The sequence below is a fragment of the Balearica regulorum genome, chromosome 9 (assembly GCF_011004875.1).
Source record: "Balearica regulorum gibbericeps isolate bBalReg1 chromosome 9, bBalReg1.pri, whole genome shotgun sequence".
Taxonomy (NCBI): Eukaryota; Metazoa; Chordata; class Aves; order Gruiformes; family Gruidae; genus Balearica; species Balearica regulorum.
The window spans coordinates 14,145,671-14,171,836 of record NC_046192.1 but is presented as its reverse complement, the minus strand read 5'-3'; the positions used below and the strand labels follow the sequence as shown (position 1 = coordinate 14,171,836).

General features: G+C 39.8%; 1 long non-coding RNA gene across 2 annotated transcripts in view; it reads left to right on the top strand.

The window, feature by feature from the left end:
- Positions 1–18,861, top strand: part of LOC142602997 (uncharacterized) — a 32,899-nt gene extending 14,038 nt beyond the window's left edge. Inside the window, exons 2-6 of one of the 2 annotated variants that reach the window (XR_012836868.1) lie at positions 11,082–11,210; positions 14,230–14,303; positions 17,679–17,810; positions 18,353–18,512; positions 18,686–18,861. This is a non-coding gene — a long non-coding RNA (uncharacterized LOC142602997). The remainder of the gene's footprint in view (positions 1–11,081; positions 11,211–14,229; positions 14,304–17,678; positions 17,811–18,352; positions 18,513–18,685) is intronic. The other variant, XR_012836869.1, reaches the window with a different exon arrangement.
- Positions 18,862–26,166: the final 7,305 nt, after the last annotated feature.

The window sequence follows — 26,166 nt, the reverse complement described above, 5'->3', positions numbered from 1 at the left end:
ATATTGACTTAAATTGAGATAGATTGCTTTAGCTTATTCTACATGCTATTTCTAATAATATTGAATGTTGGTAACGATTTCCCTCTGAGAAACCCAGAACTCTTTATACGCATTTAATGAATTTTCTTTTGTAAAACAAAACTTGATGTATCAGTGTTGCAAATACAGGAACACATAGTAAAGTCAGCGGTGAGAAGAGAGTCTAAGTTTGCTGATTCCCCTCTTTAGTTTCTCTGTTGGGATGCTTTTTTCTTTGAGCTGTGACAGTGTCAAGGCAAAGTTTGAGCTGTAGATATTGCAGTGTCTGTTAAAACATCCTGGCACACTTACCAAGGAGATGGCAAAATTAAGTATGAATGTATCAGGTGGTAGCCGAGAACTTCATTAATGTGAGAGAGAGAGAGGTTGATTCTTGCTGTCAGGGACTGACAGCAAATTCTGTATTTGGTCACACCAGGTTTCATATGGCTCTACAGCTATTGATTTCAACGGCATTGCTCATGATGCGTACCCAGAGGCTTAAGGGAAAGAAACGCTGTGGTTTCCCCGTGTGTGTATTGCACAGAAGATACACTTGTCTCACTTTCTCTGCTGAGCACAGAGGGTCTCAAGGTACTAGCCCTCTTCCTCCCAGGATACCATACTTTTCTTCTCATGCCATTTCTGTACAGTATAAAGCTCCTTTCTATGACCAGATGTGTTTTGTGCTCGGCTTTATGCTCAGAACCGTAAGGAACAACAGTTTAGGAACTTATGCTTGCCCTGTGTTTTGGAGAGGCTGGTGTTTAGGTAAGCAGATATGGAAAGTCATGGCCAGGTTTAATTCCCATACTTTCCTCTGTGAAGCCTTTAAATGAAATTAAGTGTGCTACTCTGCTAATGTTGCCAATTAGAGAAGATAGTCCTTAACTGAATTATTATATGCTATGGTGTGAGTAATACGTTCAAACAGGGGCCATTTATAACTAATGTGTCAATTTTGTGCTTTATATTTTGCAAAATATTCTTCAGGAATTATTTTGCCTGCATTGCTAAGTATCTCATATCTACATACACACAGGTATCTCATATTAAGTTTATTCATGGTTCATATCATAGAATATTTCATTCATTTAAGAAATTATGTTCCTAAACGTAAATACAGATCTTTTTATTCTCAGTGGAATTTGGAGTAGGGTTTTCTGTTTATGAATATTGCATTCTTTAAAGGGTAATCATTTGTACATGCTGGAAATACATAGTTTTTTATTGTATTTTAGATGCTTCTGAGATTAGAGTGAATATCAGAGTCTCCATAAATGGTCTGAGTTATATAGCAGTGAGAAGAATGGATTTTCAATTTTCTGAACAAAATGAATCACCCCAAATTATTTTAGGTCAAGTGAAACATTTTTCCAACCCGAAATGGATTTTTAACATCTTTTCGGTTATTAATTTTTGTCAGTTTAAAATACTTTGTACGAAAAACTCTAATAATGCTTTTAAAAACATTGAAACAAAATGTTTCAGAATTGTGTGTGTTCTGGATTTGATTTCTTTGACCAGTGCTGCCTGGTGAGTAGGTCCGAGCTTGTAGATAGCTACATCAGACCTCTAACTGCATTTCTGGGTGAATAAATTATTTGTCTGAAAAGTTTTCGCCTGCTATCCTCCTGGCAGAAATTCATCTTGGTGACCGCCGCCTTTTCTTGCTTCCAGTTAGGATCCAGGAGTTGAAAGGTTGTTTTTCCTGTGTTTACTGACGGCACATAGGCACCTCTTTAGCTGGTCTAAATCAGCATAGCTCTGGTGGATTTATACCTGCTGAGGAGCTGTCCCTTTTTGTTCATTACTAATTCCTTAAACTCATTCTGGCTTGATTTTCAGTTAGTTCACCTTGACTTATTGTCCTTCATTATTTTAATATTCATTTATGTTTTTGATCACCTGCTGACTCAATCATTTTTGAGCCCTTGTATTTCATTGCAATAACTAATTTCTAACACTAACAATCTTGACTTTTCTAATCATTGTTTACTTTCTTTTTTCTCCTTTTTCCTTTTGTGTCCTCATTAATCTTCTCTCACCAAAATTTTTTTCTATCATTTCAACTTTTTTCATGATGACGATGATTATTAATTTATATTTTACTTATTTAAACTCATTCCATTTCTTCCCCTTTCACAGTGAAAATTACTATAGAGTCCATTAAAGTCCCTCAGCTAATTCCTGGTGGGTTCTGGCGGTCTGTGCGAGTTCTTGTCACTAGAGTAGCATTTCTTGAGGACAAGTAATCCTGAACACCTTTCTTTGTTTTGGAACTGGCAGCATATGTGAAACAGTAGAAAACAGTTAAAAATTTTGAACTGAATTTCAAATGGAAAAATAGTTATGTTCCCACTGTTTAGTCATTTAATGATGTTTTCTCTACTGCTGCTATTCTTCCTCCAAGGACGTACCTGACTGCAAACCTCTGATTGCCTCCAGTATAAAGGAAAGGTAGGGTGATATTGTCGGTCAAACGCTGCATCAAAGGTAGTCCCACATGTAGGATGGGTCTTTGCTTTACAAGGTGAGTGATTTTCTGTACATGGGTGCTCTGAAGAAGAGAAAAAGCTGCTACTTTTGAGTTAACATTTGACTGTGAATAATTTAGTAATACTGATATTCTTCTAGTTCCGTGAATATTTTATGATAAGCTTTGTGAAGAATCTGTAACTTCAAGTGTAAGATCAGCATGAAAAATAGCTCCCACTTAGGTTTCTCCAAGTACATACGCTATTTTGTAGCCACGCTCTTACTCATCTGATACGATACACGTGGTGAGTAAGAAACTAAAAACCAGGTTAATCATTACAGCACAGATTTCATGTACTATACTGAAGAAAGACTTGTTAGCAGTGGATCAACAGACATTCTTGATAATTTTGGCCCATTCATTTAATTGTCAGTTATTTCAGTTTATCTGTGGTAAAATTAAAGTGGTGTGAGGGAGAAAAATTTAAGTGAAACCTTATGTAATACTTCACCTGAGAATTTCATTGCATTTTAACTATGGCACTTATCTTAAACAGCTCCACAACAAAGATCAAACTGTTTTCATTCTGAAGTTATTGTTCTCAATTTCCTTTTGCAAGTGCTGGTTGTTGATACTTCAAATGTGTCTGCAGCTTATAAATGCCTGAGAACACAAAACCCATCATGCCTAAAATCTGACTTTGGTGCTTTTACTGGCTAATATTTTACTCTCTGAGTCTGATTTCTCACTCTGGAGCTCTCCGCTGTAAAGCTGAATCAAAATCACATATTGCAGGTTGCTTTGGAACTAAAAGTGTACGCCGACAGAGGCTCAGAGAAGTGTGCGCAGAGGTACTAGTCTCTAGCTGTACTAACTAGAGCTACTGCTGGCATTCTCCTCCTGGAGCAGTGAAACACACTATTCCTGGCAGCCAGGCACGCTGTGCCATAGAAAAATCAGCACCCCCAAGTATTTTCAGAATGTTTCCTTTTTTGTTCAGAACATTTCTGTCGTGAAACGTTTTGAGACGAGGAACCGCTGCTTGAAGTGGGAAGGGGGAAACATCAGGTATGGTTTTGATCTCAGCAAGAGCCAGAAGTCAGGAGCAGCTGTTTCTTGCAGAGGCACCATCCTGATTTCAGTGAGAAATGGGGGCTGCGGGGGTCCCAGCTCGTGGTAATAGCTTGTCTTCTTGCATGTCGGCACTGCTTGGGTTGCAGCAGCCCCCCTGAAGCTCACAAAGGGAGGTGGCTGGATGTGCCACTCAGGAAGGTAAGGTCTGTTGTCTGGGGATCTCCTGGCTCCAATTAGATCTGAACTCACCTGGGGATGCTGTTGTCCAGCAGCCTGAATCTTGCAGCCGCCTCTCAGCTGTCTGGTGGGATCCTCTCTTTGCAGCCAGCAGCCCTGGGCTGCGCAGGGGTGAGCAGCCAGCCCAGCCTGCGCGCTGGCGGGTAAGGGCTTGATGCCAGCCAAAGTTTTGCAGGGGCTGCAGCAACCAAGATTCCCTCTCTCCCAAAAATTCCCAAGACAGCCTAGCAGCTGAGGGACATATCTTGGATTTCTGAGAGGCAGCAGCTCGAGTCAGGCCACTCTGCTGTGCTTTTAGAAACCTACAGAGAGCAGCAGCTCTCCCCAGGTAGCTGCAGGCGCTGCAGCTACAGCTCTCCCTCCCAAGATCTGGCAACTTGCCTGTCTTCCAACTAAGCAGAGTGCTGTGTACCACATCCTCCTGAGAACAGCAAGGACCTCAAGAAGCAATGATGAAAACATATCTTTCTAATAAGCTGACTGCCATTAGCAGTTTTTATCTAATGGGTCTCTGATGCTATGTTAAAGCTTGAATAATATTTAAGCATATTTTAATAATGATAAAAAAAATCCAAATATTTTAGTATGCGTCTGTATGTGTGTGATGGACTAAAATAAAACCTTGAGCAATACTAAGTGTGCCATGTGAGTGTAGGTCTTTCCCTTTCGTAGTATTGAAAAAAGGGTTTATAGTAGGGGGTTTTTGGTAGTAAAATATTTGTTCTCACAAATATTGCTCTGTACAAGCCAGTGCAGAAACCTTTCTAATTAGGACGTGCTACTTTGCAGTTGAAATTGCTACCAACAATTTTCAAACATCTTTGTGGCATCTCCATGAAGTCCAAAGGCTTATTAAAAAGCTTCTCTTTGGTTAGGCAAGAGGTTGAGTGTGATCTTTCTAAAATCCTGGTGAAATGCAAATAAATCCATAAATCCAGATTCGCTAGACTTCAAAGAAGTCATCTTGTACTGCCAGCCCAGAGGGAGTGATTGTAACTTTAAGCAATGTTTGAAAGGACCAAAATGGGAGCACAGAAGTAATTTTGCTTTGCCGATCCAGTAGCAGGAGAGGCTGTTTTAGGGAAGACAAAGCACCACCAGTATCAGAACATCATGAAGGCCAGATACAGTATCTCTATTTGAGTACCATTTACTCACCTGCAGGAATCCCAATTAACTGGAATTACCACCCCAATTAAGCAGCAGTCCTTGCCATTAAGTATCATTAGGCTTAATTTGGTTCCCTGGGAAATGTCCCGATTAAGCGGATTTCATGATTAAGCACCTGTAATAAATGTTTTAGCTTACATGTAAAATTCTTTTTTATTTCATAGGATCTGATCACTAGCACCCAAATAGCAACTAATATGCCAACTACTACTTCTGTGATTTTTTTATTAATTGCCTTGTATATACTAACTCCTTATCTTGGCTTTGCAAAGTTTTGACAAGGAATTCCTTATATTTTTGCATGGTGATTTCATAGTGCAAATATATCCCTGTATATCTCACTGCTCTTGTTCTCTGTCTGACAGCCTGATTAATATTTTGTCACTATTTCTTAAGAGAGCTGCAAACCTCACATGAACATCAGTCATTTTGAGGAAACACCCCATGTGCTGTACTTTGGAGGAAGTTTACTTGGCCAGCCTCATGTTTCTGCTTGGTGGAAGAATAGTATTTCATGACCAGAAGCAGGTATAGAAAACGTCTCGAGTACCAAACTGTTCACATGACCATGCCTCAGGTCTCTTCTCTCTCAAAACAGGTAGTGACAGATAAGCCATGTTATAGGAAAGATCTCTTGCCTGAGTCAGCAGCCTAAATTTGGGTCCACCTTGTAGATGCCAGGAGAACGTAGAGGTACCTGAGAGCTGTAAATAAGAATCACAGAAAGGTTTGGGTTGGAAGGGACCTTAAAGATCATCTTGTTCCAACCCCCTGCCATGGGCAGGAACATCCTCTACTAGGCCAGGTAGCCCAAAGCCCCATCCAACCTGGCCTTGAACACATCCAGGGATGGGGCATCCACAACCTCCCTGGGCAACCTGTTCCAGTGCCTCAGCACCCTCATAGTAAAGAATTTCTTCATAGTATCTTATCTAAATCTACCCTCCTTCAGCTTAAAGCCATTCCCCCTTGTCCTCTCACTCCATGCCCTTGTAAACAGTCCCTCTCCAGCCTTCTTGTAGGCCCCTTTAGGTACTGGAAGGCTGCTGTAAGGTCTCCCCAGAGCCTTCTCTTCTCCAGGCTGACCACAAGTCTCTCAGCCTGTCCTCATAGGAGCAGTGCTCCAGATCAATCCAGCCACAGCAAGCCCAGTGCTTTGCTGGGGTTAATTTACAACTCATGAAATAAAGCCCTCTGGAGGGAGTAAACAATATAATGAGAAATGGAGTGGGCAATTGTAGGGTTTAGTACTGCCAATACATAAAGATCTAATACCAGCTGGCGGTAGTGTCCCTGATGTGTGTGGGCTATTGAGATGTGCAGTTTACAGACAGAGAAGACCACTAAAGTCCTTTGCAGCATAAGCTGAAAACTCTCATGTAACCATGGTGTCAGATTTGCAAGATTTGTCTTGATTAGCAGCAAGGACAGGGCATTTGCCAAAGAAACATGGTATCATTGGAAGGTGTCTATTTGTGGAGCCCAGAATGTTTTTTTTGGAAACATCTCTGATTCACTGACCTTCCACTGAATCCAAGGCTGGGATCCAAGAGATTCTTCTCAGCAGGGATTTTTGGCCCTATGGCCCAGAGCGAATTTACGATAACTTTATAGAGAAAGTTGTTAAATGGTCATAAAACCACCTTACTTCTCTAAAGAAAGAGCTTAAGTTTACTTTTTTGCTGAATTTAAATTTACATGTTAGATAAAAGAGAATAGGTATGGGCAAAATCTATTAAAAATAGTCAAGGGAAGAAGCAAGAAAAAGGAAGTGAAGTTATTTCTCTAAGAGATTAAACTGGAAAGGAATAGAATGGAACTCAGTAAGGGACTCCTTTAATCAGCTCTCTCTCTAATGGGAATGTATGACCAAGGAATCCTTTTTTGCATGTATGAAAGATCAAGGGGTTTTAATCACAAAATAATGATGGTAACATACATTAATTTGTAGGATCAGAAGGCACTGAAAAAATGGGAGTACAAGTACTTCATGGCATTATGTACAGAGGATTTAAACATCTTGAACTTGTGCCACGTACACATTCCTTAAGTAGACAAAAAGCAATGAAAAGATCTTGTCAGGAAGGAAAATACTTATACAAACAGTTCTAAATATAAACAAATATGCTTTTGGTCCCCCAGATGCTAAGGAAAACATACCAAGAAGAATAGAAACTGGTTTAAAGTTTTCACATGCGGAGGGGTGTTTCTCTCCCTCTCTCTCTCTTTCCCTGTCCCCCTTCCTGCCCCCCCTTCTACTCCATCTCTCTCTTATTCTGTCTCCCTTTTTTCCTCTGTACAGGTATTCAGCAGCAGAAATAACATGAGAAATTTTGCCACTTTCCTATAGATAATCCTATAATTGCACTGGTCAGAGAAATATTATTCAGATTTATAAATTGCTTAAAGTAGGTTTTTCTTTTGATGTGTGCATAACTCGCATAAATGTTAATGCTAGGTCTGGGCTTCAAAAGGAGAATATGCCCCTCGCTGTACTGTAGAGTTAAGACATAAAAAAATTTAGGAAATGGAAAAACCCATCTGGCTCAGCACTCCTGCTATTTATTTGGTTTTGGAGCTCTGAAGAAAAGAGAAAATTAGATCTCTGCCATCTATATAATTTTACCTAGTTTTCCTGCATACTAAAATACAGATGAGTACATCAAATTATTTCTGTGGGTTTTTTCCTTGTTTGCCTTAATTTTTGTATCAACTTTTCCTTCTCCTCCCAGCACTTATATGTACAATAAAACAGGTCAATACTTCTCCAGCTGAGTTGTAACAGAGCTGAGAGCTGGATTACTGACTAAAAGGCCACCTGACCTTTTATCTTCTAGTGCACTGTGTGCTCGGAGCATGATAATGTAAAACTTAAAAAGAAATAATCATAAAGTTTGGTAATGGATCTGGGAACTATGAGTACCTACTAGTTCCTAGCTGTAAACCTGGAAATGATCATATGCCACAGCTCTGGGTTTCAACAAAGCAAATGCGAATGCTATCTTATGAAACCAAAACCTTTAAGCTGAATAGCATGTCCTTCCTCTTAGAGCCTGAGTTACCTAAGAATGAAGAGCCAAATGCCACGTCAGCCAGAGCTATGGAAACAGGCTTGCCAGCTGTAGAGCAGTCAGCTGCACTCACGTGGATGACAGTCTCAACAGGATGGCCTTTTCTGAGAACCAGAAGGTAAGATAAGGGGAGAAGCAGTCTGCTACCTGAGGTGAAGTGGCCCAAAGCTAAGATATTTTTTTTTCACTCTGCAGTACTGTAAGTATTAACTGGCGTGGTCTGGTTGCATTGCCAACGTGCAGGGGATAACAGTGGCTGTGTGCTTTCTTCTCTTAGGCCATCTTTAGGAAAAACAGAGCTGTAAGAGGCTAGTAGACAACTGCAAACTGCATGTGAAGAGAGGTATCGCAGGAGGGTGTTGAGACGAGGAAGGCAGGCACGAGGGATGTTTCATACAGTGCTATTAGTTGTTCTAGTATGGGAGGTGAGATAGGAATTTCTGAACTGATTTTGATAGGCAGGATGAAAATCTCAGCAACTGCAAATATGTTTTACAGTCTTGTGTAAAACAACATGAAGTAGAACTCCTCCGTTCTCGTAGTTCGGAATGACAGAGCAATTTTCTGTTTGCTTACATCTCCTGCAAAAGCGTGCCTGTTTTCTAGACTGGAGACAATTATGCAGATACCTGCTTCCAAAAAGGAATTTGTTGATCTTTTTCCAAAAAATTTGGTCTTTCAGAGTGATTATCCACAGCAACTTTGAGCTATAGAAGTGAATCTCGAACAGTTTCAGAGATGGTTCTTTGGTTTTGATGGCAGGTGTATGTAGATGTTTCCTACTGACAGAATTCCTTCAAACACAATAAAATTCTCAGGACAATAAAAGGTGAAGCTTTTGAAATAATTTCCTTAGCTGAGGCCTGTAACTTCCACTAATGTGAGAAGTGTTCTGCCTGCATGGGGAAATGCAGAGGCAGGACCTTTAACTCGGACATTCCACTCCCTCAAAAGCAGCACTGTAAAGCTGTCTAGATTCACTGAAAATAACCAGTAAAATATTTTGCTTGGAGTAATTAGATATTTTGGCTAGTATGCTAAGCAATATTCTAATATTTCTAGTGAAATAACTGGTGAGGGACTTTATATATCCTAGAGAGCTCTATTAAACAGAAAATTCTGCAGAATTCTGCTTTCAGTTATAAAGTCAGGCTGATTTCCGAGACCTCTGTATGCATCTCCAATGAGAATTTGCATGTTTCCCATTAATCAATAGTAGATGAAAAAAAAATTTCACTTGTAAACAGAAGGCTTAGTGATCAAAAGGAACATATCAGATTCAAAATATTTTTGCTAAATGTTATGCTTTTTGTTTCCTATCTTATCCTTATTGCTTGCTATAATATTTTAATAATGACCTGAGCAACATGATGTTAAAATGCTAGCTTGTGTCTTCCCTCCCACTGATGAACTGATCTCAGACAAGTGTTTGAATCCTGAACAAGAGGTCCCTTTATTATTATTTTTGTTCTTTCACATGATCAGAAATCCTTCTGAGAAGAGACCTGGTATCTGTGGAAAGCATCTGACTTCTAAACAGATTGCGGGTTAAAGGAGTCGCTTGGACAATACAAATAAGTAGTCATTTATTATATGCAAATATAACAGGTTGACATAAAACCCATGACTTCAGTCAACTAGAAAATAATACTATAACTGAGATATGTTTTTTGAAGTTGCTGTTTAGCTTCATATAAGGGGAGAAAATCTCCTGTAGCTCAGATGGGCTTATTTGAAACCAAAGCTTTTGATGTTATAATGTGCAGTCTAAATTCATTAATCCCTCTGCTCAAAAAAAAAAAAAAAAAAAAGGAAGTCTCTTAAATGAGTAATAAACATAATAATGAAAATAACTGCCAGGAAGAACATGAGTTACATCACACTTAGTGTTCCAGCTAAAGATGAAAATGAACTTTGGAAACACAGGTTACGCTAAATGAATTTAATTTGTGTTTTGATACAGAATGTTTAAACATGTTGTTATTTCTGGCACCAGGGCTGATAGCTATTAAATGAGAACATCTAAGAACATCAAAGGAACTGGACCTTTTATACTCTTCAGCACCCCCTTGGAGATGTTTATCTGGGCTGTTATCTGGATCCCATACAAGCATCGAACAATGTGCCAGTCTCACCAAGTTACTCTCTTTTCCCAAAAGTTCTGACGCATGCATTTCCTGCACAAATGTTCCATATTTTAGAGTTCACTACAAGTGCACAAATAAAAGTAGTTTGTACTAACAGACTTGACTGTAGATACTTGAAGTTTTTCTTCTATAAAGTATTTGAAATAGAAAAGAAAACTTCCTTCTGTTTGACTCAAACTAAGTTTCCAGATGTCAGGGTCAAAGGTTGGAGATAAAAGTATCAGGTTTTGGCCTACTCTAACTAGACTTCAGGCCCAAATGTGTGAGATCTTCCCTAGAGGGGGTTCCTTTTGTACTGGTTCAGTTTTCTTCTTTAGCCTCTCCCAGTAAGAGGTCCCATTCCATGCTGCTGAATTATGATACTTCATCTCAATCGTTAAGACACTTAAAACTTGTATTTACTGTTTAACACTTGGCTGCAAGTCAAACCTTTTAAATATCTCTTTTTAAAACTTTTCCATTTTTGAAGGCTGTTAATTCTTTTCTTCCTGGGGCTTCGGTGACTGTGCGTGGGTCCTCTCGGCTGACATTACAAGATTCCTGCTCCAACTATTCCAACAGTGTGCAGTAAAACAAGAAAGAGGCCTCACAATTTACACAGAGCCTCAGATGATGTGTAAAGGCTCAAGATATTAGCCTTGCTCTCCCCTTGGCATGTTCACTGGCTTTTTGGTTTGTCTGGGGGTTTTTTCAGCATCTGAAACTCTTCAACTACCTGAGAGAAAAAATTAAAACTGGTATGTGCATAAATGAACAGAGGAGCCTGGAAAGTGGTTGAGTCAGATATTTATTAGTGTAAATAGTAGGGTTTAAAACAATAAAATGAAGGCTGTGAGGACTAATTGTAGGTGTTAGGGTTCAAGTCTAACCTGTTTCTGGTCACAGGGCGAGCACTTCGGCTAAACCCTGAAGGTTTACGCATGTGAAGAAAGCGCCCTTCTGGTCATGGAGGGACTGTGGAGCCAAGAGACCCTGGAGGCATTCTTCCTGCACTCGTCCTCCGTGGGGAAAAAGGTACTGCTTGGTTTTGGGTCCTGACTTCTCCACTCATTCTCCTCCTCTGTGCTTCACTAGGCATCTGCATTCCCATGTGGTTCACAAATGTGCATGCTACCCACGCCTTCCCCAGCAGTGCTCTCCTGTCTCCTCTCGCGGAAGCATGCCAATTCATCTGCATTTGGTAAAGTAGGCAGAGCAGAATTTGAGAGGTGACCAGCACTGTGGCAGTTAGCATATAGTTTGGAGAGACTGGTTCCTTAAAGGAATGAAGATTCAAGGTGGCTGAAGAGCTCCCATGACCTCTGTTGAATCACTCCAGTAAACAGAGCAGGAAATAAAAGTAGATCCTCCCCAGGTACTGGAGCAATAACGAATAAAACCACTAAGGATAATTGAACTGACACTTGCAGATGGATACTTAAGGTAAGGAAGTAAAGTCACACGATGTAACCTGGAGCCATTATTTACATTGGAAGAAACGTTCACCTCCAAGTGCCAATTTCTACCTTAGTGCAGGAAAGCACTTCAGGATATCGCAAAAAGTGGAGACAGAAAACACCTTTTAGGTTGCCAAGTTTAATCCCTTGCCAATATTGGGTTTTCCCCGTGTGTACTGTGCGATGCTTTGTACTGTCTGGTTTTAAACAATTCAGACAATAGGAACTTGACCACTTCCCTTGGATGGTAACGTTATGAGCAGTTTGAAAGGTGCTTATTTTTTCTTTTTCTATGACAGGGCAATTAGGGAAGGCAGAGGCCTGCTATGTTTGGAAGTCCCTAGAGGAACGAGACAGTAGGAGAGTCTGCAAGTTACGGTGGTGTGGAGAAAAAGCCTCTTTTTGTAAGCTGTCAAGGAGTTCCTTGCATGAGGGCAGTGGCACAGAAAGCCAAATGAACACTGAAATCGTTGGAGGAAACGGCTGCTGACAGAACAGAAACATTGAGGGAAACTTCACAAATGGCAGATCTAGTGTGGGTTCAGGGCAGTAATCGCTAACATGTTGATGTAGTTGTAGAAATAGGACTTCCTGTAGATTGGGGACTGTCACAGTGGGACTATGATAAAGATGAGCTCAGAGAGACAAGAAAAGGCCAGACATGTAGGAATGAGAAAAATTTCCATAGTAAAATCCTGGGGTCAGGATGTGCTGGAGTCTTGCTGGTAGTAAAGCAGCAGTAGTTGTGGGCTGGGGCAGAGAAGAAAGTCTGGGCTGAATGAGACGCAGACAAGGAAGATGGTAGACAGTTTCATGATGAGACAGAGCAATATTTTGTATACTGCACGTGCATTAAGTTCAGTAAACAGGATTATTATAAGTAATTATTTTGAAGTTGCTGAAGCAGGGAGAAGAGAGTTCTTGTCTGTATTGCTCTACTGCAAATGCAGAAATTGCTCCTGTGTGTTATATATCTATTAGCGTTATGGTAGTGTTAATTTTCATGAAGTAATTTTTGCAGCTGCTGTTTTATACTTTATGTCTTTTTTATTCAGGCACTTTTTGCGTCAGATAACTTGTGTGCTCATTCATTTAGTTTTGGTTTGAAGTGAACCCACGCTAAATGGTCACACTTGTTCACCTGTGATCTTTTGACTGAGTTTTGTTTCTCTTCATTAGTACTGTTATTGTGACTTATTTTATCCGCTACCCATTCTGAAATTATACAGCTTCCTATCCAGGTATTTATGCTTGTCAACCACTTATAGGTCAACTCTTTTGGATAAAATGCTGTCTTGACCTTTACAAGCCCCTGAACTCAAGTCCAGGGGAAGCTTTGTGAAGTCAAGGCACTATGTGAGGTCCAATGCTGCATGGTTCCCTCATTTTGTCCACCAGTAAACTCCGGTAGGAATTAACAAAGTAACCAGAGAGTTCAGGAGAAGTTCAGGAACTGATGCCCAACCCTTCCTGGATCTCGGCTATAAGAGCAGTTTCGTGTAATACTGCGACTATTGCCACCGCTGCCGCTGCTGCCTTTTAAACAAGCTAAACCATGCTTCATACCTTTCTGGTTCACGAGGTCAAAATCATATGTGCTTCCTATAGTATTTTAAAAATGAACCTGGAGCTTTTGAAAATGTTAACTCTTGATTCTTTCTGAGCCCCACATGACTTAAAATATTTTAAAATGCAGTATCTGTTTTGTTATTAGGTATCATAAACTCTGTTCCTCTTACATATTTTTCTGTTCTAAGGTCTGCTTTCAGTCTGTTACTGAACACACCTGCCAGGGGTTATATTCTTCTCATGCATCGTTGTTTAGGACAGAAATTTCAAAGCAAGCAGTGTCTGACAATGCAGGAAACTCATATTTAGAGTAAAAAAACGGAATTGTTTGGGAACTGGCAATGCAAAAGACAAGCCATATGGCAGGTCAGAGAGAAGCTTTAGTTATATGTATGGAAGGATTTTGCTGGGCAGTCTGACGGGAGCACGCCTGTGAGTAGCTGGGCCATGGGCAGTGGGAGACCAGGATGAAAAACCAAAGGGTTACCTGCAGAATCACTGCTAACATTGCTCTGGGACAGAGCAAAGAGAGCAAGGCAGAAAGTGAGAGTGCTTTGAGCTGAGCGCTGGCAAGGAAGAGCTTGGATCTGTGAACAAAGAAACCACTTGCTGTTTGATTCCTGCTCCGCTTGCTCTCTGATTGTGTCGGGGACTGGGGGTGATGTGATTTACCTCACAGTCTTGGGTTTGCATTTGGCGTTTTGCACAGTTACATTTTAAAAAATCGGCTTCAAGTGAGGTGTTCTGCTGTGGGTTTTTTTTTTTTTTTTAGCTAAGTTTGCATATTGCAGAGAAAATATGTGCTATTGTTTACCTTTCTCTCTTTTTGCTTGCACTGCCCAAAATGGAAGTTGCATCTGTAAAACTTTAAAGGAACTGGGCTAGGATCACATCCTGACAAAAGCGCAGACAAAATAACTCAGTAACTAATATCACTAAATTAACAGGGGAGATTAATGCTTACTCTCAGGAGGTGTGTATATGTATATATATGTTTGCGTTAATAACTATTTTTATTTTCTTTAAAGTCATCAAAGAATTGAATCTGTACACTTCCACAGACAGCAAAATATTTTTCGACCAGAAGATGATCTGTAGTGGGGTAATGCCCTTTCTCTTCCTTTCTTTCCTCTGTTCCACATTTTTAATGTAGCTTTAAAGTACATTAAATATAATTGAATAGAGTGGCTATAAGAGAGCCAACGAATACTTTAAAAGAAAACCTACTGTTTGATCATCTCAAATAGAATAAAGGGGAAATACACTCAGCAAAGTCTTTCTGCAGATTTGTTTTTGGTTTTAAAGCCACATTTTTTTCTAGTTTGTTTTTAAAGGAAAAGAACACACTGTTCCAGATCTGGAAACAAATCATGAGGTCACCTGAAACAACAAAAAAAATCCAAAACAAAACTCCTCTCAACTATTGCTTCTCTCACAAAATGTTTCTTTTCATGAACTGGACAAAATTAATTTTATTTGAGACACCATGACCATTCTGACTGTATGTTTTAGTAGTGCTATGACTGACCAGGAGTATTCATTTGATTATATTTGAAGAGGCTTTAGAGAGTCTATCCAGACATCTGAAAGGTATTATTTACAGTAATTTGTCATGTATATCTGTATTCTGACTGTAGTTTTGCTGTTTTAACTTTGGAATAATTCCATTGAGGTCAATGAACTACTTCAACTTGTACATGTTTACTGACTTTATCATCTGGTTTTTAGTGTCTTAGCAATTCACTGTAATTGTGGAAGGACTCTGGAGATGGCCAGAAGGTTGTTACTGATAGTAAATACTGTTTGTAACTGGTGTACCATACATGAAGGGGTTGTTTACCTTATTGTTATCATTGGACTGATTTTATAAAAAACCCTGAAGGGTATTGTCTTTTCAACTCCTTTTCTGCCAATGTCAGTTCTGCCACTCTTGCTCTTGTGCTCAGGGCAAATAGGGGCAAAAAGGAAATACATAGGGCAATAACATAAACGTAAATAGGGAGGATATGGGGCCAGTAGGGAAGAAAGTAGATCTGCAGTAGCATTTCCAGGATTTAAAATTTGGCAGTGCTGTATCAGTGAAGCACAATAGATACTTACAGTATGAACTAATTAACAGAATTGGACTCTATCTAAAAGAAAGGATTGAAAAAGTCTGCTTAGGCTTTCTGCATAACTATGCCCTAGAATTTTGCCTGCTTTCTCCATTAGATACACTGGTTTTGGTTGAACTGTATGAGCTTAGTGAAGACACACAAGCTTGACTGATAGACTTCCAAGTGGCTAGGCAATCCTCCAGTTATTCATAGAATCACAGAATGGTTTGGGTTGGCAGGGACCTCAAAGCCCATCCAGTTCCAACCCCCTGCCATGGGCAGGGACACCCTCCACTAGACCACATTGCCCAAAGTCTCATCCAACCTGGTCTTAAACACTTCCAGGGATGGGGCATCCACAACCTCTCTCGGCAACCTGTTCCAGTGTCTCACCACTCTAATAGTAAAGAATTTCTTTCTAACATCTAATCTAAATCAACCCTCCTTCAGCTTAAACCCATTCCCCCTTGTCCTGTCACTACACTCCCTGATAAACAGTCCCTCACCAGCTTTCCTGTAGGCCCTTTCAGTACTGGTAAGCTGCAATTAGATCTCTCCGGAGCCTTCTTTTCTCTAGGCTGAACAACCCCAACTCTCTCAGCCTGTCCTCATAGGAGAGGTGCTCCAGCCCTCCAATCAGCTTCATGGCATCCTCTGGACTCAAGGTGAAGAAAGCTTTTGTAGCTTCAGCTATTCAATGACTCATATCAAATAACTTCTGTCTACAAACTTTTCTTCCTAAACTCCCATAAACTGTGGGTAAAATCCAGTCTCCTCCATTGAAGATCAGTCAAGACATCCATGGGTTTGAGATGTCACCTTGTGATGCTGACATATATTAATCATCTCTTCAGCTGCTTTAGTCTCTCACCAGTAGCAGATTTTCCAGGCTTCCTTCTCTGAGTTTAACTATTTGCCAACCTCCTTTTAGAGTATGGTTGCAAGATCTTTGTTAGTTATGAAACATTATGTTCAAAAATTTTGCTGATATTTGCATGGGAAACTTGATCAGTGAATCAGAGATAGTCGTGTTTGCACATGCTTTGTAGGTGTATATATATGGGGGGGAGGGTTGGATGTAAGTGTATGATGGACAGGAACTCAAAGTACCCAGCACCAATTCAGCCTCGTCTCTCATGCTGCTGTCACCACCCTACATGTTGTCAGTAAATCTACCTCTTAAGTACAAGTGTATATATTTCAGAAAATCAAATTAATTTAAAAGTAATGATCATAAAATTCAGGTGGAGCTAATACAAGAAATCTAGTAGAATTGTATTTGTATCTTTGTTTGTATCGTAACTATATTTCAAAGTAAATGGAACTAAGCCATTGCCCTTAATAATTTTCTGCTCAATAATATAGCGTGAGTATCGATGCATATAAACTCAATGGGTGACTTTAGGCTTGTGTAAATGGAGACTTTCCAGTCAGAGCTTTATAATAATTATTTTCATAATTTAAATATTTTCCCCTGACATTTAGTAATTTTAAATGTAGCCTTTAACTGAATTTTTAAATTAGTATGGGTTATACTTTAATTTCATTAATGATCCTGATAGTTTCTGAGTGATCCCATTATATTAATTCTTCTTTAACACTGAGTTATTTACTCTTTATTTCTGTAATTTTCTTTGGATATTATTATTCCGTACTCATTTGCAGCATCTAACTGATTCTGCTGATACATTAAAGAAGCAAAAAGAAAATTAAATTGCTGCCCATTTCAGGCAAACAAAGTGCTCTTACAAATTAGTCTGTAACTAAAAGAGATGTGGAGTAAAAAGTTATTGTGAAAACAAAAAAAATATCCTTTTTATGATGAGTGAAGTCCACAAGCTACGCATGAAAACAAAATGCTATAGTTACAGTTTTATAGCTCACAAATGCTGAAGTAAATTAATAATCCAGTGGCTTAAATCTTAAATGGCTTTTTAAACTCTTTATAAAAGGAACTCTGCAGGTTTTAGCCATGTTTATAATTTACCACCAGCTACTTGAGTGTATAAAATAATAGAGAGAAATTTTAAAGGAAAAATTGTACAAGGAGCTTTAATATCTAAATTTGGGCCAGTTTCAATGAGTCTGGAAATGCAGTTGTAGTTTAAAGCCCTTATGGTTCATAATGTGTATTCCTCTCAAAATAATTTATGTAAAACACCTTCAAATGCTAGATGTCTTTATACAGTAGAAAAAAATAAGCATATTGTAGACAGAAAAAAGACAATGGCAAAAAAAAAAGAAGAAATATTTACAGTAATTTTCCTAAGTGGAGGCATGATTTCATCACTGTGTGATGCTGCTTTGAGTAACATATACGTTATTAGCAATAGATTGTGGGCTGAGAATAACAACCTTCTCTTCTACTATGCTGTGAAAAGGGCGGGAATGGTTTACATGGGGAAGATTCATAAAGACTGGGACAAAGAAGAATTGATCCTGTGGACATTTAGGTGCTTGTCCTTTCTTGCAAATAAGGTTTAGCTGCACAGCTTTGCCATCTTGGGCATCAGGTGAGCATCTCCTCACTCCACTTCAGCAGTGGCCTTATTTGCATTACTGCCAAATTTTCAACCTATATATTTGCTTTCTTAATGTCATCTGTGTTCTACATAGAAAATGCAGCTGTTTGTGCTGGAGAGCAGGCAATAACTGCAGTCCAGCGTTACTGTGCGGTGGAAAATACTGGCTTTTGAGTGATAACAGTTTAGTGACTCAAAGAGAGTAGTCTGTCTTATCCTTCACATTCCGGTTGCTGCAGTCCTGCTCAAATTGTTGGACTGCAGCCCTCGAGGGTGCCCCATACGTGTAGCTGATCCTGTCTTAACTTACATGATCTTCTAAAGATAATATATAGGTATCTGTAAAAATATAGCAGTAAAGCAACATTCAGGATATACTGCTAGCTTGTTGGCTCCTCCACTTGCATAGAGTTTTGAAGTTTGTTAATGATAATAAAACTGAAAATGACTCCATCTGTTAAGAGAAATGTTTACTCTTCTGTACTAGGAAGCTTGCATCTCTCTGCAGCTTATTGTCACTTTTACTTTGTCAGTTTTACATCAAGCAGCAGGAAGAAGAAAGCATAAAAATCAAAATGACCTGAAAAATGCCTTTCAAGCTGATTTACGGAATACGATATATTACTGAAAAAGATCTGCTTCCTTTGATGTTATCCAACCCACCATACTGTGCATAGTTTATGGATACGAGAGGTAGGTGATTCTTAGAAAAATGCATGCTCTCCAAACAATAACAATTTTAACAGATTAATTCCAAACCCTCTGAAAGTTAGTCTCTGCATATATTGTATTATAATATTGATAGAAAAATACAAAAGAAAGCTAGCAGTCCAGGAGATATCTGAATTTTATGCTTTGAATTTTAGACTGATACTGCCACTGAAGTTGAGATAACACAGTTTGCAAAGGAGCTAAGAAAAATGCCCTTGAAAATCAGGTAAGGTCAAATACCTACACGCTTCAGGCCTTGATTTCTGCAGGAGGGCTCCAGCTAGATGCTCAGTTTTCCCACAACATAACAAATCCCTGTTATTTGCAAGGAATCTAGACCATACAGAAGTAAGAACAATCTTCTGCTCCCTTGTTGCTTTCCTTTTTCCCTGTGGCTTTTTGGACCACGTGGTTTCCCTTTAGAAAAAAAAAAATAGTGGAGGGGAAATTCTAAGTAGCCATCCTTCCTTTAGGATGAGGCTCACCTCTTCCCCTCCTGTTCTGTATCCTGCTATCCTTCAAAGTGAAGGAGTGGTATCTCTGAAGTCTTTGTCATTTAGCAGCTGTGGGAATTGAATTCATTTTGCCTTGAGTCATAGGCAGCCCTTCTCATCACAGTACCTAAAACCTCCTAATTGTTAGGGTCTGTACCCACCCCGACATGCCTAAGGACAAGCAGTGATCACCATTGCCAAGACACAGTATGACCGTGAGAAGTTATCTGAACTGCAGGACATGAGTGCACACCTGGGCTGTGATCTGACTCATGCGTGATGTGAGAGTCAGGCTTTTGTCCTGCGGTGGCTGCACCCTGGTTTGGGAGGGAAGGGCGACCTTGCAGCCAGGATGGAGTGAGTCTGGCTGATCAGTGGACTCGGGAGCTCAGGGAGTAGCACAGCGTTAGGTGACCCAGAGGTCAGGCATCTCCTGAGACTGATGTCCCCGGCCCCTGTGCTTTCCATAAAATCATGTAAGAAGACTTAGACATCTGTGGGTGGATAATCACTTAATTCTAAACAATTCCCATGGCTAGGGTACTTCACTGGGCATCGCTTTACTGCAGAAGGCAATGGTACTATCCTCCAGACCCTGCATAAACACAGTGGCTGCTGATCTGTCATTTTAAGGAAGTGAGACTGACATTGACCCTCAATCCCCAAGTTTTTGAGGGAACTTTTAGCTGCTGCTGTGTTTAGTGAGATTTGCTTATGTACAGTTGCATGTTGGATTAGTCCTGTAGTGCATCCTCTAATCTGTGGATCCTAAGTCAAAGCACTGGCCTGCCCAGGGTTAAGGGGCAAGTTTTCAAGTGTGCCTAGGAAACTTGCAGACAAAACACAGCAGTGCTTACAGAGACCAGGAGGGGTTTTCTGGGTTGCATTTCAGAGCTGAGTCCCTGCATACCATGGAGTACAGGAGCATTCAGTTACCTCCATATGGCAGTCTAGTGCCATTTAAGAAGCCTTACTGTGTTCTGCTGACCTCAAGCTGCTATTCCAGCAAGTTCTGGTGTCTGCATGTCCTACATCATATCTGCCATCTCCATGTGTTAGAGACAGAGCCATGCTTAGGCAGTGGAACTGAGCCCTAGGTAACCTAATGAAGGTATGTGCAGAAATCCACATGCTGGAGACGAGCCTCAAACATACTTTCTCTAAAGCTTAACTTAGTCCATACCCCAACCACTAATCAGCTTGTGTTTTGCTCCTTGACCAGAGTTTCTTGTGCAAGTGTGAGGCTTTTATTTAGCTGCCTTTTCACTGCTAAATACTTGAATTGAACGGGGCCTACAAGAACACCGTTTACAAGGGCAGGGAGTGACAGGACAAGGGGGAATGGCTTTAAACTGAAAGAGGGGAGGTTTAGGTTAGATACTAGGAAGAAATTCTTTACTGTTAGAGTGGTGAGGCACTGGCACAGGTTGCCCAGAGAAGCTGTGGATGCCCCTGGCTCCCTGGAAGTGTTCAAGGCCAGGTTGGATGAGGCTTTGGGCAATGTGGTCTAGTGGAGGGTGTCCCTGCCCATGGCAGGGGGGTTCGAACTGGATGATCTTTAAGGTCCCTTCCAACCCAAACCTTTCTGTGATTCTATGAATGTCCATTTCATATTTGATTTCTGGAAAGCCCTAGAAATCTCGATGCTGTGATCTTGTCCACTGCTTTTGATTTCAAACAGTCGTCTTTCACAAAGGACACAGAAACTGGAGCCAGAAACAGAAAAAGTCCTAAGAAAGACGCAACTAAACTGATTAACATTTTCTGTTCCGTGGTGACTTTTATACTCTCTTTTCTGTTATATTTCATGTATCAGGTCAATCCTGCTAAGCAGTTAATATCCAAAAGTAGATTTAATCCTACTAATATTGATAAAATTAGTTTCACAATTACTGACTTCTGACTGCTGGATTTCACACATGCATCACCATTTGCAGGATAAGGCTGTAACAGAGTGCACTTGTCAGAGCAAGAGATTGTCTCCTGTTTGCAGTTTTCTGCATAAATACTAGAGGTCTGATCCATGCCCTTCTTTCTTATCAATATTAAAAAAAATGAACGTATTATGGAAACTGCATGTAGATGTTACCCAATAGAATTGAATACAATGGAATCTTTTTTGGAGAGGTTTCATGTCTGGTTTTATAGACTTGTGCTGTCAGATGCTAATATAGCATTTCAAGTTTTCATTATGTGCAGCTCCTGTATCTTTGGAAGAGGCTATTTAATGAAGTAAGCAATGTATTCTGATTGATATTTGAAAGAAAATTGAAAGTCTGTTTTTTGGTTTTGGTTGTTGGGGGTTTTTTGTGAGACATCTCTAGGATCTGAAAGGCATTTGGGAGCTTGAGAGGTGTCTGAAATCCAATGGGTATAAGAAGAATTACTGAGTTCTCAGCATTAGTCCTGTCTCAGGTTAGTTTATTATATTTGAAGTTTAGAATTTAAACAATACATTATCATATTTTGATGATTCCCACAGAATGAAAATAAAAAGTGCTTAAAAACAAACATATACTTAAATTTTGGCAGATAAGTCCTTCTTAGTTAACACTTCACAGAAATTACTTGTATGTACTTGACAACAGCATACATTTTTCATAAATCTGATTCTTGTGTTCTCAGGCAAAATATAAGGAAAGAACAACAAAAAGGAATATGACAAAGATGACATCTTGGCAAACTCACTGAACTTATTATCATCTACAGTAAAAACCTGGAATATCAACCAGGCGTATAACTTTGGGTCATTCTGTACTACTCTTTCTCTTGATCCTTAGACTATGGCCAGTTGTGACAATTTCTTTCTTTTAAAGGCATGAATACAGTAGCTCATCCTATCTGCCAACTGAACCTGTTGTTCAAATTCCTGTTACCTGTAAGACAAGCAATAGCAGTTGTCTGTCCCTAAAATTAGCCCTGAAGTCTTCCAATTACTGGAAATTATGTCTTCTGAATCATAGCATTGTGCGCTCATGGTTTATTTTATGTTGTTAAATTGAGAGTGGTTTGGTCCTCATTTTTAAGGCCTCACTACTGTGGATGGTCACTTAAATCCCTTTCTTACTATGTCATGAGGATGTCCCTGTGGTGTAATTAGTGCACTAAACATATTTTCATTTTCCTCTGGTCTCTTTTATAAGTGAGGCATTACTCCAATGGCTGTGATGGTACAATGACCTCTCATCTTGTGCTGTTGTCCAAGGTGTCCTGCTGCTGCAGTTCAAATCATCAACTGAGAGCATGTCCTCATTCTCCGCAGGGGGAAGCCACTGTTCTTAGCGGTCTGTGCTCTGCTGAACTGACTACAGAAATAGCCTAGAATCCAGGACGTGAGAGTGAGGAGCAACTGGTATGTGACTCCTAAGGGATCTCAGTAACAGGGGTGAGCAGGAGAAAAGATGGGTATCTTAATGGGTGCAGATCTGCACATGTCACATCACATGCCAGAACACACTGAACGTGATATTGCTAAGCATGCAAAAGGACTTTCAGCAGCAGCCATGAGGAAGGCATCCTTGCTTCTCGGTTCGGAAAGGTCTTTACATCTGCACCCTCCTTTTTGTAATGATGTCCAGCTCTGGATTTAGGATGCTTATTTTACGAAAGTGCTGGCATTAAACAGCTGTGATAGAAAAAACACCATGAATCATACTTCAGATATTCTGAATCTTATCAGTGCATATCACGCAGGTGGCGAATATTGCACCTCAGAAAACAATTTCTGCTGATCTGTTGCTTTTAGGGAAATCTCAGTTTTTGCTGAGTTCATCCTGTCTGTTGCCTAACTTTTTGTAGCACAAAATTTACATGATGTGTAGACGCTTCAAAAATAACATCTAAATTTGTTTCGGTTTTGGTTTATTTAAAAGCTATTTCAGATTGCCCAGGCATATTTTTGTCCCATATCACCAGCAGGACTCTTAAGCTCAGAATATATTATTGTTTTCTTGATGTGTTATGTGTTATCTGACATCTGCTTTCTTTGTCATGCCAAATCCTCCAAGCAATATTTTGAAAGACCTGAAAGATATTTTAAGTAGTAAACATCTTCTGGCAACAATACTTAATTTCATCACTACTCTTAAAAATTTTGTCTGCATGTTAATTGCTTCTGAGTTTCCATACGGTGTCTCCATTGGTATTTAGGATTTTTTTTCCTTTTTTACTACGCACCTCATGTAGCCAATGCTATAACTTTTAGAAAGATAGTTATAAAAAGGTAATAATCTTTGTGATTTCCTTTCCCTTATTCCCTTCAGGCCAACCTCCTGAACAGAAGAAAACCTAAATTGTTGATGCATGAGAAAACAAATACAGTGCTTTTATACGTACTGTAGTTTGAGTTTTTCTCTATAGCACTCCCTTAAAAACACTATTGCATAGTTATCCTAATTACATGGTTGCTGTCTGGCTAGCAAAAGAAGAGTTCAACAATATAAGCTTCAGCAATTTTCTAAAAACTGCATTGGACTTTGATATTATTTTCTCTAGTTCTGACCTTAACCTGGGACTGAAGGTTATCTAAAGACAAAAATAGACTCAATGCTGTCTACTCTGAATTTTCTGCAGTAATAAACATTGGTATGTTTGTGCTAAGACTTTAAGGTTTCATACAGAGCCAGCCAGAATTTCTGTCCAGGACCTCAGTTCTCCCATTCATAAACTGCATTAGTCACTGGATTTGAGATCTGTGGATGCCATGTGCCATGAAAAAGTTACCAAGCATCATTGTCCATGTGTTTATTTCAATGTTAAGAAGATGCCATCTTCTATCAACCTTTGCTTGGAAGTACTTAGCTGTACTGCAGGGAAGCACAAGGAAAAAGGAGCTGGTTTTTGCTTTTTGGTAGTTCATTTTCTTCCTGCGTAGGGACTGTATGGATTTGAGGCTCGCAGGTGGAGCTATAGGCCGTTGAGGAACAGGATGCTCTAGTGTCCTTCTCACACTAGGGCAGAAGAATACAGACTCCTTGACTGGAGGACCCATTTCAGCCCACTGTGAGCAGTCCTGCTTCCAGAGCCTGGTCCAGCTATAGAAGAAAGTTCAAATGAATTCAAATGAGGTGGCAGCATCTGCTGATTTGCTTGTCTTTCATTTCAACTTTGCAGAAAATCTTGGCTGGCATCACACACTGATGTTTTTCTGTAAATGTTATATTTCTAGCATGTCACAGACATGGAAGAAGCTAAAAATTGAATATTTTGGATGTAGCTATGTGATGTTTGGGGCAGAAGCCAGAGACCTGGGCCTGTGCTTTAGGACAACCGGGAACTGTGGAGATATGAAAGGCAGCAACAAGTGTTAACTTGGGCACACTAGTGTGAGCTCAATATGATGCTAAAATGACTTCTGCTTTCAGGCTGCTCAGAGCATGGGCAGACCCTGCTCTGCTCCAAAAACGCAGCTGAGACTTACCTTGTAGTCTGAGGGGAAACAAAAAATGTATTCCTGTGAATTAAAATTCCACATTTTTCCTTTCAAGTAGCCAAGAATTCAAAGAATTCCAGAATCCAGATACTTCAGAGTTTTCTTCCAGAATATGATTTTTCACTTCTCTGGATTTCTGCATCACTTTATCCAAAAATAACCAGGGAGCAGGGGAGAAGAGGGAAGAATTTCAGGAAGGAGGGATATACTTATGAAAAAGATATAGATCTGTAAAGCTGGACTACCCCACTTCGTAGTACAAGCCAGCTTTTGAGCCAATGGACGTAACAAGCCCAGCTATCCCCTCAGGGAACTATAGGCTGCAAAGTGGAAATGGGCTGTCTGGTTCCGTCTGTGCTGGAGTAGTGAGAAGAGAGAGATGCCTTGTTTAATAAACATATGCTAGAAGTGTGAAAGCTGCAGTAATTTGGTTTCTAAGCCCTACCCACATCTCCATTTCACAAATTGTCTCTTTCATATGGATATAGAGTTGACCTTGCAGGCTTTTAGGCTTCAAGTGAACAGGGTCACTCAGGGCCCAAGCCACCGCTCAACCTCCCCCACACATACCCCAGTTATATCTTTTTACTATCTCTGCTGGACACCGCACCTTTCTGTAATTATAAATGTCTGCTTTCTGTCACTTCAAAGGTTTCCCAGCACTGGGAGTCCTTCTTCAAAGACTTTACATCGCTGAAGAACCTCTGTCATTGACAGGAGGTCCGTCTTTGAAGTTTTTCATGCCATTTATTGATTTCCCCTTTTTAGGATGTTCATATTAGAAAATATTTCACTGTGTGTGAAAATCTGTATATTTTTATGTTGTTGAGGGGCTACCTCTTTGAAGAAACAACACTGTTGCAGCAGTGCCTCCGTATGAAGAAATCCGACAGTGTATCTGCTGTATGCTTTATGTCCCTTCAAGCTCTCATTTTTAGAAACTTCCTCTCTTTGTTTCTTTTCTACTTGTAGGTACTATTTTAGGTAATTAAGTCAGTGTGAAGCTGCATTACCTATGTGAATAGGCCTAATTTAATGGTCTTATCCGTGTACTTAAAACTTTTCATGTGCTTAATATCCTATTGAATTAGCGATGAAAAAGTGAAAATAATAACTTTGAGCAAATTAAAATGATGTATGTGTATTTAAGTGACAACTATTGGGAAGTGTTGTTATACTGTTGTTCCTATAAGTCTGAATTTTCTTAAGTTTATACATAAAGGCAACAAAATTCTACAATTTTAAACAGGAGGATGACTCGAATACTTTCAGGTAACCGTCGTTAACTCTTTGCTAAATTGCTAAAAGGATTCGTGTGAGCAGCCGCTGTCAGCTTCAGTGCAAACTCAGTCTCTCAGCATAACCTGCTTGGAGAGTGATGTGAGTGGACTTAGCACTGGCAGGTTCATGGAAGCTGTTCTGGCAATTCAGCTGAGGCAAATAATGAACGCCTGATGGGTGGAAAGATCTTCAATGCTTCAGCTATTTCTAAAGCACTCTCTGATTCTGTTCTAATGGGCAATTTTGATAGCTCACATTTTTGGATACTCAAGTCATACTTCAGGTATCTGACTTTTTTTTTTTTTTTTGGTGGGGGGGGTAGTTGGTAGTTTGTGTTGGGTTTTCTTTTCCTTGAGGCTTGACTCCTTTTATTTATTCCAAGGGTGCAGACTTTTTTGTATATACCAAGGGGGCTTTTGTTGGTGTTATC